At 46.4% G+C, this 19,821-nt stretch overlaps 1 protein-coding gene across 20 annotated transcripts in view; it reads right to left on the bottom strand.

Moving 5' to 3' along the window:
* The window catches only part of KCNMA1 (potassium calcium-activated channel subfamily M alpha 1), a 696,711-nt gene that overhangs the window by 579,596 nt on the left and 97,294 nt on the right, over positions 1 to 19,821 (bottom strand). The window lies entirely within an intron of this gene.

Here is a 19,821-nt window from a genome sequence, read left to right as displayed (position 1 = left end):
TAGGTGAGTAGAGAGAAGTTATCCAGAAGTAGAGACTCAGTCCCCGTCCCCACATTCATGAGCACAGACAGTGACAGGACAAAGGCCTGCCACTGGCTCTGAAGGGAATGGTCCATTTACAAGTCACCACAGTGACATGAGCACAGGCTTGTCATGCCCTCCTGCCCACACTGCTGCTGACATAACCAGAGAGTACAGCAGGCCTGGAAGCTGCAAACAGCTCAGAAAAGTAGGGATGGGTGCCACCCCTATGCCAGAAACCTAAAAGAATCTCTGAAAAAAAAAAGAAGTGATAAAGAGAGAAGGTAATAAGCCCTCTTGAGCTGCCTTGCTTGCAAGAAGTGACAGAACAGCTGTGCAGCAAGCAGAGGAGGCAGCTGAAGAAGATCACATCAGAGCTGCCCGGATTAGGAAGACTGGATGGGACAGTGAGCCAGAAGTGGGGCGGAGACACTGTGCACACCAGGCTCCTCTTGTCACCGAGGATCCATAGCAGCTTGTGTCAGCAGAGCCCCGGAAAGCCCCAGGAATCACATGGCAGGTACACTAAGGAGAAAACTGGCTGGGGACAGGGGTTTGTCCCTGATGTAGCAGGTGGCAGTTTCAGAAAGGACAAGTCCAAGCACAGTGTGTACCTGGCATGATGAGCAGGTCAAATAGCAAGCCAGATGTAAACAGTTGGCTCATGGTGCAATGGGCTCACCAAAGGCAGGGGAGAGAGATCACAGGGATTAAGTTTCCCTTCTGGTACTGCTCACTGCTCAAGCTCCCTCAGCCCACTTATAGTTTGCAAGATGGTGGAGGATTTCATTTCATCAACCAGTCCCCTAGCATAAGAGCCAAGAGGAGCATCCTATCAGCAGTGAGGTGAACAGCAAAGGACTCAGGATAACTGACCCTCCCTGTTTACAGGCAAACACTGTCTACATCCGGGGATGAAATACATGAACACCCACACCAGACCCCACACCCCAGCATTCTTTTTTTGAAAAAAATTATTTATTTATTTATTTATTTATCTATTTATTTATTTATGCAAGAAGTGGGGTACAGTCAGAAGCACGGGAGGGTGAGAGAATTTACCAGAGCCAAAGCAGGGAGCAGAACAGACAGACTGACGAATTACATTGCTGAGGGGAGCAGTGGGCATGGCAGGAGATGTCTGTGTGCCATGTGGGACCCTCGCCGGCCAGCCAGGGATCGAACTGGTGCTGCAGAGGCTGCAGGCAACTTCACAGCCAGGCGCTCAACCGCTGCACCACCAGGGAGGCCCCATAGCATTCTTAACCACAAAATTCAAAGAACATAGCACTCGAATGAAGAAAATATCTGGAAAAGAATGGCTGCTTAAGAAAGCATCATCATCGTGGCCAAGGGCACAGTCTCTGCTCTGAAACTGGCCATGTCTGTATCCAGCCCCACTCTCCTCTCCCCCATGAGGTTCAGGAAGGTTCAACCTCCCTGGTCATGTTTCCCCATCCACAGAGTGAGAACACTCAAAGGGCATACTGCTCACTCTTTTTGTAAGGATGCTCTGAGGAAATGCACACAGACTACCTAGCACAGTGCTGGGAACACAGTAAGTGCTCAGTAAACGATCATATGGTCAGTGGAGCACTGACACACCATGGAGACTGTGTCAGCAGTAAGAGTCAAGAGAACTTGTCTCTGAAACAATATTGCAGGGGAGAGACAACTTTAAAAAGCACTCTCAAAATGAAAAGGAGGAAACATGTAAGCAGTAAATGTGAGGTCTAAGACAGCAGATTATACAAAGCAATGACAGATTCTAGGGACAGGCATCCAATTCATAATGAACTGGATTGAAAAACTGTATTTTTCTTGAATTGAGAGACTTTGCAACATCAAAGATAGACTTAAGTCAAGAGGCTCACCGGTGCTGTGCGTGTATATCCTTCATGATAAAGAAGTATAAGCATCCAAGCAGAAGAAGGTGGATTACCTATCACAGAAAAATTCTGGCTGCTATTTGACTGCTCCCTGAAAAACCCAATAGCAGGACCAAGTTGTTATTCATAACGGAGGAAATAATGTGCCATATTTCAGAGTAACATTTTTCAGGAAGGTTATATAAGTGTTAAGCTTTTCATAACTATGACAAAGACATTAATCAAAATAAAGATTTCAATAATAAGGGATGTCCATGGTCATAAAGATCTGACAGTGAATACTAAGGTCCATTAGGTCTCGATAACTGTTGTAACTGTGATGTATCACACAACCAAATGAAAATTGAAAATAAAACTTCTTTACAGAGAAAATAAAAGTGAAAAACAAAATACAGTAACACAGTAGAGGTTTCTAATATGAGATTTGCAATAAAATATATAAATGTAATATTATAGCAATAGAGGAATAAAAAGAAAAAACTTAAGTTATTCACTAGACAAGGTAGGAAGTCAAAAGAAGTCATTTCACTCCTATGCATTGCCTACTAGAAAAACATGGTTGAAAAATATTTTCATATATCTGACAAACAACACAGGTGGAGCTAACATTCCAATGGGCTAGAGAAAAATAAGTTGAAAAAAATAGTACTTTGTAGCAAGCCAAAGGAGACTGCAAAGAAACATAAAAAACAGAGGAAAGTCAGAGGCCAAAACAATTACTTTTAGAATCATACAGATGATGTGCTTATTCACACACACATACACTATGAAATAAGGTAAAAGTGAAAGAATGGACCAAAACATAGCAGCAAAAGGAATGATGCCAAGTTGGAGGCACTGGTATCCAGAGCAAGGTATTTTTAAGACAAAAGATATTAAATTAGACAATGTAAGATGTTTTGATACTGATAAAGAGCATAACAAAGGGAATGTCTAAAGGTGAAGGACTTGATGCACTGAATAAGACAGCATCAAAGCATAACAGCAAATCACCAAAAATAAGAGATGACAAGGGGCAGGAGGAGAGTTTATCAAATGCTATTGCTCTTTCATAAATTAAATTGGCCACAACTAAACAGAATTATGAGTGATTACAAGATAACATTCAAGGGCAGGAGACTCCAACCATCCTGTTTCACAGGTAAGGAAATTGAAATGGGGAGGATGAATATAGAATAGTGGTTCCCAAAGTGGGGTCCCTGGCCCATGGCATCAGCATCACCAGGGAACTTATAAGTAATGCACATTCTTGGGCCTGTCCCAGACCAAATCAGAATCAGAAACTTCAGGGTGGGACCCAATCCTTCAAGTGGTTCTGATGCAGGTTCAAGGTTGAAAATCACTGATGAAGTGATTAAGCCCAAAAGCCCGGAGCAATCCCACCCCATTTAGTGAGTGCTGTGTGACTTCAGACAAGATGCTTAACCTCTCTGTGCCTCAGACTCATCAGGCATGAACTGACAGTGCCTCCCTCTTGGTATGGCTTTGAGGATGGGATGAAAAGACTTCTGTAAGGTGGTCAGGGTGCCTGCAGTGCGAGCTCTCCATAAAGACCCTTGCTCTGACTCAGGATACACAGCGGAGTCCACCCCTGACCTGAAACTGAACCTGAACCCGAACCTGAACCCAAACCTGGCATCTCTCCTGCCTCCCAGTACAGTGAGCCCTCTCCATACCCATTCCTCCAGACCTGTGCCCAGCGGGGCTACGCCACCCCCTGACAGGAAATGGTGCCATGTCATGGTTCCTCCCCTGCTGCATGAAGTGGTGCCACAGCCCCTCCCTGACTCTCTCCAGCAGGAGCCCAAGCTGAGTGATTCATCGAGCTTGTCATTTCAGGCCTCCTTCCCCCCACCCACATCGCCCTCCATCCCTGCCTCCCCCTGGTGAGTCTGCAGAGCCCGGCAGAGGCAGACCTGAACCTGGGCCCTCTCCTCTGCAGTGGAGAGAGAATCAGCATATGGGAGAGCCCCAGGCAGATCCCAGGGTGCTGCCTTCAAGCACCTCCAAATACCAGAAGCATTTACCACGGTGGGAGAGAACAGGGACAGGCAGAGGCCTCGGCCACGGAGCAAATTCCCTGTCTAGAAGCAGACCAAGGGCAGGTGCATCTTTGTTAAATGAAAAAGCCCCAGGAGAGCAGTTTTCCACTCATAAAGATGTAATTCGAATGTGAATGTGGTAGAAATTTCACTGTTGCTGACTGGGTGTCATCACAATTAGCTCATCATACACTCCAGCATTTTAGAAGCTATAAGTGCCCAAAGAAATAAACCAGTGTAACCCTTCAGCTGGCAGGGACTCTATGAAGCACAGAGATGCTCTGGGACAGCCCCAAGGTCACACAGCAGAAAAATCTAACGGTGAGGACTAAACACATTGAGGATGCCAAAAGAAACTTCGACAACATCAGGCTGCCATGAAAAACAGCTTCCGTCACTGGAAAGAAAGAAAAAGTCACAAAAAGAGAAGTTTCCACCTGACACTCTCACTGATAACCATGCTCCTCAGACCAGAAATGCCTTTTCTAGAATGGAGAAGACGGCTCGATGTTACTTCGTTATATTTAAACATGACTGTAAAGATAGGGAGACTGAGGCCAAACACTTGTGTGAGCAGCCTCTGCATCCTTTGTCAGCTTATTTCCTCCAATCAAAATGCCTCTCCCTCTTACCTGCCCAAATGCTCCCATGATTCAGGCCCCTGCAGAGCCCTGTGCCCCAGGAAGCCCATCCTGGGATCTGTCTTACTCTGCCCTTTTCCAGGATCTCCCTGAGGAGTCGGAGCTCTGGTTAACCATGTACTGTCTGGCTCACACTCTGACATACAGCTGAGTCTGATCTGGAAGGAGAGAGCATGGCCCCTACATCACTGGCACCCTATGGTTACCAAGAGAAGGACCAGATCTGTCTGATGGCAAAGCCTGAACTCTCACTTCATCAGGTTCAAAGTTCACCTATATCAATTACTCACTCTAGGTGAGCTGGCCAGCCACTTCAGCCCTCTGAGCTTCTCCTTCCCCACCTGCTGAAGGAGGTGGGGAAGACTTTATGGTGGCATAAAGTCTTCTTTCTTGGTTGTTGTAAAGTGAGGTGACATGTGTAAAGCTCCAAGCACCCCCAACAGATACTGAATAATAAAAGACTATGATGATGATGATGGCAAATATCACTCGTGTATAACACACACTTTTCAATTCGCTTTGATTTGTTCAAGACTAGTGGACAACTTTCTCCAAGAAGCATGGACAAGTCAAACACTTTTTGGCTAAAATGTTACAGATACATCAAGTCCAGATGCTCCAGGATAGGAAAGGAGATGCCATACTGCAGTCACAGACTTCTTGGTTTAAAATATGACAATGGAATCTGCCTTTTAAAGAAAAAGTAACTGAGCCAAGAATATGAAGGAAGTATAGAAAAAATAGTTCAAAGGTGAAATTATCACTTCTTCACCTTAGAAATTAAGTTCTTTTGTCCTTTGTTGAGGAATGAATGTATAGGGTACATAAAGGCACAAAAGACACAGCATATTCAGGAATGTTAAGTTTGTTGGAGGAGGCCCAACTCATACAAGCAAAATACATAAAAGGTAAAATATAATTGAGCATTGCAGTGATTCCTTGGAAAGTAGCCGATGATCCCAACTAAAGCAATCTACCTAGCAGTCCCAAAGACTGCTATCTCTATCCCTCGAACACTGTTTTATTACACATGGAGGTTCTTCCTTTCTCTCTTCCAAGACTCAGAGTTAGTTCAACCCCTTACAGAGAGCTCATGCTCACCTCTCCCTCCAGTACCAGTGGCTTGGAGAGAAAGGGCCCTTAGCTTCTTTTATACTAGACATATTGATATGTGGGAACCCCCATCCATGTACCTAGCGAGGGCATTCCATGAGACCTAGATTCAGTTCTAGGCTCCAAAAAGAAAGATACAGAAAAACCTAGTAGCTTTATTTCAAATTAAGAAGGTCATTACTTTCACAATATTTTAGCAAGTGACTTTCCCCAAGATTCCAAGGGCAGCCTCTGGGACCTGTCTGCCCTAAGCGCTGATGGATCTACCCCCCACAGCTGCAAATCCACACTGCAGCACTGACTGTTCTCCAGGCACTGTTCCAGCAGGTAAGGATGGGGCAGGCAGTGAACTGGGCAAGTCCCTGCTCAATGGAGTTGGCATTCTTCCAACCACTTCTCTAGAAACTCAAGGGAGCAAGCAATTGGTCCATTCATAACTTTGAAGGTGCCATGGGACTCTCCAATGTGGAACAGTCAGTGCCAGATTAGTTACAAGGCATGATGCACCAAAAAATTTGACTATGATATTACAAGAGTCACCATTACAACCTTCCACATCCCCTGACAAGTCAAGCACTGAGGGTGAGAGCACATGACTTGCCGAAGGACACACAGGTAAGCAATGACAAGCATGGTAAAAGGCAGGAGGGAGTGTAGGGATGGGGCAGGAGCACAGGTTGCCAGGATGTGGCACTGGAGGGTCTTTCTACAAGGAGGTAGAACTGAGTAACTTCATAACGAGAGTGTCCAAGTTGTCCTATTTTTTGGGTTAGGTTCTTGCTTGAAAAGAGTACTTTTCTCACACTGATCACATAGGCTTACAATTTACCAGCTGCATAATTTATTCCATGTGGACTTTTCAGTGTTATGTTTCCAGCAATCATGTCTCCCTTCTGCAAAGTCAGAGTACACAGGTGCCTTCCCCAGCCTTCCTCTCGATAGTGTCTTCACAGCTAGAGGTACACAAGTTCTGGTCTACACCCTGCTGAAAGGTGGCCACTGGGCGAGGAGATACAGATGCAGCTGCTGAATAGCCTAGACCCTCACAGTTCTAGAAGATGAAGTGTGAACGCTGACCCCTCCTGCCCACAGGGAATCCAGGGTGGAGCCTGTGGCAAGTTCCTGCAGTCAGAAAGCTCTTGAAAGTCCTATATTTTATCTTTTAAAATGTAGCCATATTTGCATTCCTGCCATACACAACCACGATTGCATATTAAACGTAGTCATTCCCAAATGCTCAAGCACTGATTCTCCAGGAAAATACGCCATATTTACACTGAGGCTTCCAGCATTCTCTAGGAGCTCCTAGGCTGTGTGCTTCTAAAGCTGGGATCCAGGAGATCCCCTGAGATTCCATGACTGTCTGCTCATTCACGCCATCCGCTCATTGATTTGTAGCTCAGAGGAGCCCCAGGTTAGCGGCTGGTGGTGGTCACCTTTCCACCTGCTCATGAATTGCTAACTCACTGCCCCTTGCTACATGCCTGTAAATACACAGGCCTGTTTAAGCAATGCGGTACCTGGGCACCAAGTTGCTCACCAGGAGGAACCAGTACAAGTGAGGGAAGAGCAAATAGCAGAGTAGGGTGAAAACAGATGTTCCCCAACATGGGATACCCTCACTCACTTGTTCATCTATTCATCAAATACACATAGTGCAAATCAAATAGGCAAAGCACTCAATGGTGAATCACAGCTTTCCATAGGTCAAGGAGGAAAAACTAGTATTCAGAAAACTCTAACAAATGATACAAAAGTTTAGCTTTAAGAGAAGGGCTGGGGGAGCAGGGTGCTGGTTAGTGGAGGGAGAGATTACTTCTAACTTGGAGCACCAAAAACGGAAGCATCTTGGAGGACTTGGCTTTGGCCCCAGACTATATAGAATTAGTGGGATTTAAGGGTGCAGAGAGGATAGAATGAAGACAAGGAAGCAGAGAGGATAGAATGAACCACCACATTTCTACTCTACTTCCAGAGGAAATAAAAGCGCATGAATGGTGGGCCTCCCCGGTGGCGCAGCGGTTGAGCGCTGGGTTGCGAAGCTGCCCGCAGCCTCTGCAGCACCGGTTCAATCCCCGGCTGCTCCCCGGCCACCAGAGGAGGGTCCCACACAGCGCGCAGACCTTTCCTGCCGCCCACTGCTCCCCTCAGCAGTGTACTTCGGGCCTTCTGCCTGCTCTGCTCCCCGCTCTGGCTCTGGTGAATTCTCTCACCCTCCTGCGTTTCTGACTATACCCAGTGCTTGTACAAATAAATAAATAAATCTTAAAAAAAAAAGTGCATGAATGGAGCAGTTATGTGGACTGATACCCAGGGCATACAGGGAAGGAAAGACAGAGGGGAACAATGAAGATCTTTGAGCACCAAAAAAAATTTCTGGATTTTTTGTTTTCCTTTGGCTAATAAGAAAGTAATTGTTGAGGAAAGTGCAATAATCAGTTAACATTGGACAGTCTAACTGCGTAGTCAGATGTGAGCACGTCACGAGGTAAGCTGAAGACTAGCGCAACACGTTGTCCAAGCAGGCAGCAAAGGAGAGAAGGGGGACTCAGAGAGAACCATCAGGATCTGGCAAGAAATTAGAAAAGGTGCAAGGGGAGGCTGGTCTCTGAATTGTAATGAGGTGCCCCCATCACTCCTTGGTGAATTTAACCCCACTAGGCCATGGAGAGAGCTAATTACACTTCTTATTGAAAGTTCTGAAGCCACCAGTGATGAGCCTCTTCAGATGGACACTAGTCAAACCCATTACTCATCCTATTTTCTCCTGTCATCTCTACATCCAGGGGGTGCAGTTCAAAGGGACCCCACTCCTCTAGGTATGGGTAGTGCCAGGAAACATGTCTGGCTTCCAGACAAAACCAGAGTCCTTTCATAACAGTCCAAAAGCAAAAAGAATCTTCAGGTAGCTTGGTCACAGCTTTCTACACCCAGAGAGAGAGAGAGAGAGAGAGAGAGAGAGAGAGAGAGAGAGAGAGAGAGAGCTGTGAACGTGGAGAGAGAGAAAAGGGGAGAGGAGGAAGCAAGAGAAATGAAGACAGAGTTTTTCCTCTAAAGCCTTCAGCTCCCACCGCCCATCACAGAGCACCCATCCAGAGGAGGCCATTCATTCCAGAACAACGCGGATGCAGTTAGCTCAGAAGAAAGAGCAGTGCATTGTTACCCCAATGGGCTGGGGCATACAAACATTTGCTGCTACAATTCACAAAAAAATTAAAACATTTTCAAAAAAACAAAATGCCTTGCAGCCTCTAAATTAATTTGTTTCTTTCAAAAAGTAAATGGCCTTATGAAACACCAGAGGAAAATACATATTCTTGCAACTTAGTTTAGCTCCCTGTTGAACAGAAGGATGTCCATGAGAAAGTAGGCACTGCTTTCTCACTCCTGAAAGTGTTCTAGCAGGGTGTATTAGATGAAAGCAACATGGAAAAAGCCTTTCAAATGTGTCAACCTGCCAGGAGATCAAATGAGGCCGAATGAGGAGGCTCAGGGAAACCCCACCCTGACCACCTCAGCAATCTGCCAGCACTGCCCCAGCCCGAGTGGGACTGGCAATCAGTCTGATAGAAATCTCTAGACTGAAACCACAGTGCCAGTACCAAGGGATTATCCCTGAACTGGCTGTTCTTCCCCCAGGCAGCTCCAAGCTCCTGGGTGTCCGGAGTGCTAATCAGCCCCACCCTGGCCAACCAGGCACCCACTCATTGCCCAAGAGAAAAATGCATGGGCCGAGGCCCAGCTCTGAGAGCTGAAGGAAACAGCCCTCTTTCTCTTTCTCCCTCTACAAGCTCTAGGCTCCTTTTCAGGAAGGGGCCAGCAGGGAAGCTAACAGGAGAAGATGCTCTCACACACTTCAAGTGAGACTGTGTGAAGGCTGCGCCACCTTTCTGGAAAGCAACTTGGCAATGTGCATAAAGAATCTCCCAAACATGCACATTATGGCCAGGCAAATTTGACTTTTAGGTGCCTGTCCTAAGGAAACAATCTGTGGTAGCTATAAAATAATGGACATATACAGGGCCTCCCTGGTGGCGCAAGGAATTGGGACACAACTAATGAAGTTACCTGCAGCCACTGAAACACTAGTTTGATCCCCAGCCAGGGAGGTAACCCACATGGCGCAGCAGACCTCTCCTGACTCGCCCGCTGCTCCCCTCAGCAGTGTATTTCAGTCAATCTACCTGTTCTGTCACTGGTGAACCCTCTCACCCCCTACACCTCTGGCCTGTAACCCAGTTCTTACAAGCATAAATAAATAAATATTTTAAAAAATGGACATATACAGACCACAACTACACCACAGCCGAAAATGGTGAAAAACTGAAAATAACCAGTAAGACCAATAAAAGCGAAAGCCTAAGCAGATTGCCATGCCTCTACTTGAGAAACTAAAGTACACCATTAAATTACATATTTTCAAAGAATTGTCGATGAAATAAGAAGAGATCCAGGTATGTATCTAAATGCATAGGGGAGAAGATGGCTATGAACTATATCCAGATATTAACATGTACATACTATGCCTATTATGCTAACAGTGATCATCACTGGGGTAATAGCTGCTTTCATTTTTATATTTTCTGAAAATTGTGGTAAATATATAGAACATAATATTTACCGCTTTCACTTTAAAGGGTACAATTCTGTGGCATTAAGTACATTCAGACAGCTGTGCAACCATCACCGCCACACTTCTCCAGAACATTCTCATCTTCCCAGCTGACACGCTGGGCCCATTACACATTACCTCCACATGCCCAGGCACACTCACCACTCTACTTCTGTCCTTATGAATGTAACTACTCCAGGTATCTCATGTAAGTGGAATCAGACAGTACTTGTGCTTTTGTAACTGGCTTATTTCATTTGGCATGACATCTTTAAGGTTCACCCATGTGACAGTATGTGGCAGAATTTCCTTTCTTTTTAAAGCTTAATAGTATTCCAGTGTGTGTGCAGGCCACATTCTGCTTACCCATTCTTCTGTCAATGCACACTTGGGTTGCTTCCACCTTCTGACTATTGTGAATATTGCTGCTATGAACACGAGTGTACAAATATCTGTATGAGCCTGAGTTTTATTATTTCTTTCAGGTACATATCCAGTGATAAAACTGAGGGGTCACATGTTTATTTTATGTGTAATTTTTTGAGGCAACACCACTTTTTTGGAGTAGTTGTACATTTAGCATACTTTCTCACCAGCAATGCACAGAGGTTCCAATTTCTTTATATCCTCACTAAGCCTTGTTACTTCTTGGTTTTTTAATAAGTCATCTTATCATATCTTATACTTTTTATGTATGTTCAGTGTCTTCTACTGGTAACATGCATTATATTTATAATCAGGAAAGCAACTGTTGTTGTTTATAAAAACTGCTATTCATCAAATGCTGCCCAGCTCACCTAACAATGCTGCTGGTCATGCCCCCTCCTGTCCTTAGACCTACACAGCATCATCTCACAGCTTGAGGGTCCCACTTGGGGGGGTCCAGTCAACTTCCATGAGTGGCTCCTGTCCCCCTCTCCAAGCAACATAAAGTTATTCAAAAAGAGATTTGGGATTTGCATAGTCATGGGGTAGAACCCCAGCACAGCTACTTACCAACTGTAAGGTAATCAATTTCACCTCTCCAGGCCTCAGTTTTCTCATTTGCAAATATCACTGATATTTGCAAATATCTACCCATTAAAGTTGTAGAGCTTCACACTCTGTTGTTCCTGAAACAAGCAAGCTTATTCCTACCTCAGGGCCTTCGTACTAGTTGTTCTCACTGCCTGGAAAGTTCTACTCCCAAATTCCACCTTCTTGGCTTCCACTCAAGCTAAATGTCTGCTCCTCAAGAGGCCTTTCTCTCTCATCATAAAGAAACATTTAGCATTATTTCATGCCATTCTCCCTAAAGTGGGCAAGAGCCATTCGCCCACTCCCTGAGACCAAGAACAATGTCTACTCACTCTGTATCCCCAGCACTTGGCCAGTGTCAGAGGATCCTGGTACATATGTATTGTCTGAAAGAGCTTCGCAAACTGTAAAGTGCTGCATAAATATGAGAGTGTCACAAGTACCCAAAAGAGCCACCCCAATAATTCAAAAAAATGGAGGTGGGGCGGAGAGAAGGGGGTGAATGGACAATTCAAGGTAAATGTGGAAGGACTTCAAATGGTGATTTAAGAAATAAACCAAGCAACCCATTTTCTTAAATATGTGAGGACTCCTGGCCAGAGAAGCACAACCTGCACTGGCAATTCATTGATTCTACCCAGACTTCATCTGCTCCACCCAGCCATACGAACCACATAAATGCCAGGCGGCTGCAGACCTCTGAGAGTCAGGCAGCAGAACACCCTCCTTGGGGGGTGGCCTGGGAGGAGATCCTGGCCTCACAAGCAGGGCTGACTCACCCTCATTGCCAGAACCCTCCCCTCCTGCATCTGGGCTCCTCTGACTGCAGCACTGCCTGCCCCGGGCCTGCACTCCCACAGCGGGCGGGCCTGTGATTCACAGATGGCCCATCACTCCCGGTGCCAGCAGAGCACCACCCGAGCCTATCTTTAGAAGTTCCGCAGGCTGAAAAGTCAATTTGCCCGCCTGGCACCCGGGCCGGGAGCCTCCCCACTCACATCAGCATCGGGCAGCATATCCCCTCTCCTCCCCCACATCAGGCCTCGCTTGGGGCCTGGAGGGCATGGTAGTACCACCTTGCAGATATCTGCACCCAAAGAATGCTGGTCTGCCCTCAGAGCTAAGCCAGGTCTCAACAGAAGCTTCAGGCAAATCCTAGACCTTGGAAAGTACTGGCAAGGGGAAAAGCAAATTGCTGGGTGCCCGGGCCGCCCAACTGGCACATTCCCCAGTGATCATCTGATACCTAATCCACGCGTGAACCCATCAAAGCAGTGAGCCCAGGTGGTGAGAGTGAGTCCAGTCACCTCTAAGCATGGACAGAGAGGAGGCACAGAACACAGATCCCCATTCAGCAAAGAGTAAAGAGGCAGATTTCCAAGGCAGCGCCTCCTCCCAGTCCAGCTCACGCAGTGGCTTCCCACTTACTGGAAATTACCTTACATGGATCCCCTTAGTTTACGGGAACCCTGTGCCGTGTATGGGGTGTGGAAGAGAGATAGCATCTCTCATCAGATGCTTACCATACCATTCCTGCCTTCTGCCTTTCTATAAAGATTCACTACAGGCCTGGTTTGGTGAGTAGACTGGGACAAAAGGAAAGCTGGAGAGCAAGAGAGGAGAAAAGGATGCCTTAGCCCTGGCCCGGCCCTCTGCACCCTGTGAGAGGTGAGCTCTCTGTGCTCGGGTTTGGAGATTTTCAAATGACCTCTTACCTTCCACCTCTTTACCCACCTCTATATATACCATTTTTACAGGAGTTGGGAGATACGACCTGCGTCTTCCACACATACAGTGCAAATCCCTGTGCACGCCCACTTCCCCTATTACTTCTGACACACAGTGAAACCCAGCTAGCCTGGAACCAAAGAAGTAAGAGAGAGGGACCCCACCCACTGGCTTCTAGCTGAGCAATGAGAATGACCAGGAGAGTTTAAGGACTCAAAAGTCATCCTGAGAACTTGCAGAAGCACAACCTTGCTTGCTTCCCTAGTGCAAAACAGGGGTCCAGGCTCAGGTGCCTGCAGGAGCCAGGTTCCTATGGTAGGTAAGGGACTCCTCGGGAGGGGCCCCAAGTTCTCTCCCTGACCAACCATCACCATGAGGGTACCCAGGCCCACAAAATGTTCCTTTTCAAATTCTTTAAAGAATAGTTAGAAACCTAGATTCTTATCCAAAACATCCAACTTTACAATTATAGGCAATTAATACCAAAAAAATCCTAATCCATGTAAGTATGAAATCATGCAGACCAAATCAAACATACTTGCTGACCACCAGTCTGTTCCCCAGGAGGGTGGGGTGACTAGACTCTGGGGAGCATGTTCAGAGATCTCCCTCCTTCTCTGCTTCTCCCAAGGAGGCCTTCCTGTCTGACTCTCAGCAAAGCAAGGACTGTCCAATCAGCAGGTTTGTCTCCCATCACTTTGAGGAGGGAACCAGAATGTTGACCAGAAAGGAGAGGGTACAACATGGGGCAAGGGTTTCCCACCCAAGTCCCAGTTGTCCCCATGTAACATAAGTTCACCAAGTGAGATGTGATGGGCCTATCTTACTCCCATCTTTGCCCAGCACAATCTCCCCAAACTGAGCACGCAGAGCACGCATGCAAGAGCAGGCTGCACACCTGGAGCCCCCAACTGCTGGGAGGCCCAGACCATGCACCGAGTGGCTATCATTTCTCAAATTCTATGGGTCACCTCTGCCTGACTGGTCTCTTTCCCCTTCCCTTTGAAGATTGTGCTCAAGTTTCAGTTCCTCCAAAGAGTTTCCCCCTATGCAGTGCTTCCGCCGGCCCCTAGTCCACCAAGCCTGCACATCCTTCTCAGGGCATCTCACTATTCACACACCTGGCCGGCTGCCTCACTAACTAGGAGCTCCTGAAGGGACGGGCTGGGTCTTTCCATCCCGTTGCCCCTGGCAACCAGCACAGCTCTCTCAGAACACAGAATAAGCCCCATGTAGAATGGAAGTAGGCAAAGCATCAGAGAGCAAATGTTTTCTAACTCTAGTCTATATCAGGAGCCGTGTAAGGGACACTTAAGCCCTACACATCCAGGGGTTTCAGGGAAAGAGCCCTTTGGGGTCAACATGTTTAAGAAACCCCAATCAGGCGACTCCCCTCTGCTGCCTATGACAATCCCTTTCCAGATGGTCCCTCCCCTTGGCCTTTCTCTTTTTCAACCCTCTCAGCACAGTTCTGCACTTGAATGTTCCTTCCCAAAAATACTGCACAAAGCCAAGCCCCCTATATGCCTGAGAAGTAGCAAGGACCCCTACGTCCTCCTCCTCCTTATGCTCCTCCTCCTCCTCGCCCAGCAGTGAGCAGGACACCTGCATAAATTCCCACTTCTCATGCCTCATCACGTTTCTGTGGTTCTGAGGCCACAAAGTAGGTCAAGAATACACATAAGAGGATATGATGGGGTGCCCATGTGAGGGGACCAGGAGTGGGGTGAGCATTGGATTGTGAAGAGGGGTACAGAGGGGGTGGAGATGACCCACAGATGGCAGTGTGTCTGGGGAGCTGCAGGTATATGAGCAAATGTGCGTGATCAGGAAGTGGATGTGAGTGGGCATGAGAGAGTGGGTGAGGGTGTTCTTGGACATGGGGATAGGTGTTAAAAAAGGCAAGGGTGAAGAGAAGCAGACATGCATGTGTGGGTGTGCAAACACAGGCACGTGTGTGTGCACATGGGTGTGAGTGCAGGGAAGGCTGTGTTGGTGGGAGAAATTGTCTCCTGTGCCTGTGCAAACTGCTGGAGAGACAGAGATAGGAACAAGGTGGCTGCTTCCCTTGAGTCCCCAGCAAGAATTCCCCCCTCTTTCCTGCTGCCTGAACTAAGTCAAGCTCTAAGGGAAAGAAATATTATAATTGGAATCCAGGCCTCCACCAGGAAAGGGCCAGAAGGCGATTTACACTATCAAAATAGCCCCTGGAAAATACAAGCCAACACAAAGCATGGTGGTCTCCCCAGCATGGGCCATTGCCCAGCACAGGATCACTGTGTCCCTGAGAAAGGAGCACAGGGCTAAATACACGGATCTGGAGTCCCTGGAGATTCTAGAAAGCAAAAGAGACACTAACGTAGTATCTGGGCACTTTATTATTAGCTACACATCTAATGTATGCTTCAGCCTCTGGGAACAGCAAGGCTGGCAGATAGGACTGCCCGCTGACCTTTCAGCTCAGGGGCTCACTGAGCAGGAAGGCCTGCTCCCTGGTGGCCCTTGCCAGCAGGCCACGACACAGGGACAGAAACACCTAAGGGGTGTGCTCAGCTCTCCGCCCACCACAACACACACATTTGGGCCGAAGGGGAGGAAAGCAAGCACAAGGAGGACTTTCCAGAGCACAGGACTGGAAAGAAGGAGAGCAGGATGTTGGTGCCAGCCCTGTCCCCAACCGCTGGGTAACCTTGCTAATAAGCATCCATTTCATCATGACTTAGAGCTGAGAGAGTTCTGTGGCCACCTAAGTCTTGAGGATCCCAGGGGAGGGAATGGATCAATTAGGAGATGAAATAAATTCAGTTGCCTCCCCACTTAGCTGTCAAGGACAAAAGGTTTATGGTCTGAGCTCCCGGTGGCTCTTGACAGGGTGGTGAAAGAAACAAAATGGGGAAAATCCAACAATGACTGGAAGCCACATGCTCTTATATTAATGCACACTCAGAGAAGATCAGCTCCCCGTTGCTAAGCACCAGCTGTACACACACAGTTACTATTAGAAAGTTAATCATGGAAAATGCTGAGGTCTCTTTCCCCAGCCCGGCATCTCTCAGCTCCACACTACAATTTCATCTTCCATATAATGTTACCGGACAGTGCCTTTGGCTCCATCCACTCCCTTGTCCCAGGCCTTTATGACCTTTCCATTCCCTTCAAGCCACAAGCCACGTCAGCCCTGCAGCTCTAAGACGCGCTGGCCTCGGCCTGAGTCTGGCCGAGACCAACATGCTGACATTTTCCATGTGGCCGCACCAGCCAGCAAAATGCTCAGGGGGGATTAAGACAACTTGCTCCATCACCCGAGTTGCTTTCAGAAAGAGAAAAACAGCACTAGCCCCACTTTGGCTGCTGATACTATCCATACACCATCTCTATCAAGAGATGAAAGGCTGGGGCAAGAGCTGCTTCTCCATCCCTGACTTGCAAGGCACGGATTATTCCCCATCTTGCACTTTCTAAAAGATTCCCAGAACAGGGAATCCTGCTTGAAGGCCAATCTCATAAAAGGCTTAGTACCTACTTGTCAGTCAACACACCAGTGAAGAGATAATTGATTTTTTTTTGTTTGTTTTATGGTTATTTGTGGGCACTGGTTCCCATTCCATTAGCCTGGATAATCAAGAGGAGACTACAAAAGAGTATTAACATCACAACCAAGGTCACTCAGCTTCCACCTGCTGTCTCTGCAACCCAAAGACTGAGTTTTTATGGCTCTTAGTAATGATAACGACAACAATAAATAACACAAGGCTTAAAAACAATTGAATTCTACTATTGCTTCGACAGTGCAGGCCTTCCTTGGTAAAATGCTGAAAGGAAATATTTTTTCTGAGGTTTGAGCAGTGAGCAAGATAGCCAAGGTCCTGATCCTCATGGCCCTTACCAGGGGAGATTAGCCACAGTCAAGTAAACAAAGAAAAGAATTACAAATCACAATAAGGGCTTTGAAGGAAGCCAATGGAGTGCTGAAACAGAGAATTACCAAGCCATACACTGAAATTTCCCCTATGTTGTGGTTTTGTGCATTGTCTGTCTGCCTTGAGAAATTAAGTTCATCAAGGGGACTTAATTGCATCTGTTCACCAACCTATGCCACATACACCTAGAATAACGTATATGGATACTCAAATATTTGTTGAAAGAGTGCTGCTACATGGTTAGGAAGACTCACTCGGGAGTGGCTTTACACTACTTGACAGATAAGAAGGAAACAGCTATAGAAATAGCAGGCAGAATGATGATTCATGCAAAGAGAACAGCTCATGCAAAGGCCCTGCTGTATACAAGAGCTTGTTGTGACTTTTGTGTAAAGGATTCTAGGGGCAAATAATGTCGTGGATGGATTAAAATCTTTGTGTCACCCTCATTCTAAAGCAATCTTTAAAAAGCAACAGGAGAAACTATCTTCATCTCAGAAAATCCCACCTTCCACCTTCCACATTCACATCTCTGCTCTGTCACATTCACATCTCTGCTCTGTCACCTTAGTTTCTATCCTGGTGGCAGCAAAGCAAAAGGTTAGAGTTAGTGCCTGGAAATCTGCATTTCAAGCCCAGCTCAGTCACTTACTGCTTTGGTGACTTAAGGCAAGTTATTTTACTACTCTGTGCCTCAGTTTCCCCCTCTGTAAGCCATGGAAAAGAAAGAACCAATTTTTGAGAGCCGTTGTAAGGATTAGACAAATGAAAAGGCTGAGCTCTTAGCTTAGTCCCTGAAAAACAGGAGGTACCCAAGAAATATGAGCATTGTCATTAGCTATTTTAAGCTCATCGTTTTTATTATTAGATTCTCCTTCTCCACCCCGCCCCTTGGGCAAGATGACTGGGTAGATAAATGACGCCCACCCTGATACCTCATCCAAATATCAACCCACTTGCCTTAAGAATAGTTATCAGCCTCAAATTCTCACTCAACACAGTGAGTTCTGGGAACACTAAGAGGACTCGGGGCTGCCCCAGATGTTCCCATGAACCATTTCCACCTGGCTACAAGGGCCACATCTCTCACTTGGGACAGCGTGGAGGCATCCTACAGAGGGGTTCCGCAGCCAAGCTTGACACCTGCTTTCCTCCAGCTGCCATGCTTTCCATTATTTAACTATTTTAAAAACACCCCCAAATGTTTTGTTTTATCAAATCACCTCACTTCCCTTCAATACCCTCCACCTGCCCCCAAATTCCAAGTAGTGTCAAAACTGAGTAACTGTCAGGAACTGCATTTAAAGATGCTAATTTAAACACACACGTCAGACAAGGCAAGCTGAATCATTTTCTCAGCAACAGCCCCTCACCCACATCTCCCAGCTGTTGCTGCCCAGGGGCAGGGCTTGAGCAAGCTGGCAAGGGAGCAAGACATGGAGGGAACACAGTCTGGGGGGCCCAAATGAGGGCCTGCTTCCAGCCCTCGCAGAGAGACCTCCAAAGATTCAAACTCTGCAAGGCTGCCAGTTACAGGAGAAATGGGTCTCAGGGTACCCAAGTGCTTAAGTAAACTCACTATATTGCATTTTCAACCTACAAAGCTGCTAATTCAGAGAGCTCTAATTTCCTTTAATAAACCCAAAATCTTTCCTTTGAGTAAGTTTCATGCATCAAGTAGCAGAATCTACTATCAAAGTAATATTAAGATTCTTTACCATGTTGTTCATATCATAAATGCTAGCTCCGTTCCATCAAGGGGCAGTCATCTCTCCAAACAACACTGTTAAATGCCCCCTCCCTCACACAGTACTTCGCCTATATCTCAACCATGTAGCGTGAGTGATGTAGCATGACCACAGTCAGGCTAGTGCATATTTTATCTCCCCCTCAGATTGGCACATAGTTGAGAAGAACAGAGATGTCCTACTCAACCTTGGATCTTGTCCCCACTGCATTCACACCACATACACGCAGAAAAACACACACACAGAGTATCTGCAGAACACCCGGTGTGCGGTAAATAGTTGCTTAATAAATAGTTACAAATTGTCAAAGCAAAGCCTTTATAAATGCAAGAGAGGCACTCACCCATTGGAAGGAACAGTAAAACAAAATTAAAGTTTTTTAAAAAGACACGCTGGTGTTAAATAAAGACTGTCCTCAATTAGTCTCACTGGTAAATGGAGCTTTTCATATGTTGGGTTTGCTTAAAATGGAGGATTATGAATACTCATATAAAAAGATGGAGACGGAAGCTGAGACACAGAACATGCAAGCCAGGTAACCCTCGCGTGGGAGAGAAAGCCCCACCTTTCGATGACATGTAGGTGAGATGACGTCAGGAGGAGAGATGTGGCTCGAGGAAAGCTACTGAAAGAACATACGTGCACCTTGTGCCTCAAGTTACGTGTTTATTTCAAGAAATTATGAAGATGTTCTGTTTCTTTTGGGGGGAGTTGATTCTCTGGACATGTTCCATTTGCAGAGATGCATAGACTTCATTGTGCATTCACGCTTCAGTATCATAGTTCAATTTAAAAAGTGAAAAAGAGATGATTAAACAATATTTCCCGCATGGGAACTTATCAATGTTCAAATGAAATCAATGTGAGAATAGAATTTATGTTACAAAAATTCACCCTACAAAGAGCTCAGCTGTTGCCACCTGTAAAGCGAAGTAAGTCTCCGTAGCACAAAGCAAGCAGCCGTGTCGTGTGTTGAAAGGGAACGTGGAGTGCTTGAGTAATGGAACAGATGCAGAGAACTTTGCATCATCCTGAGAGGAGGAGAAGCTTTGACGGAGTTTGCTCTTCATCCTCAGACCAACTATGCTCA

Source organism: Talpa occidentalis, unplaced genomic scaffold, assembly GCF_014898055.3.
Source record: "Talpa occidentalis isolate TD23 unplaced genomic scaffold, MPIMG_talOcc4v2.1 talOcc4.8, whole genome shotgun sequence".
Lineage (NCBI taxonomy): Eukaryota > Metazoa > Chordata > Mammalia > Eulipotyphla > Talpidae > Talpa > Talpa occidentalis.
This window is presented reverse-complemented; position numbering and strand designations above follow the sequence as displayed.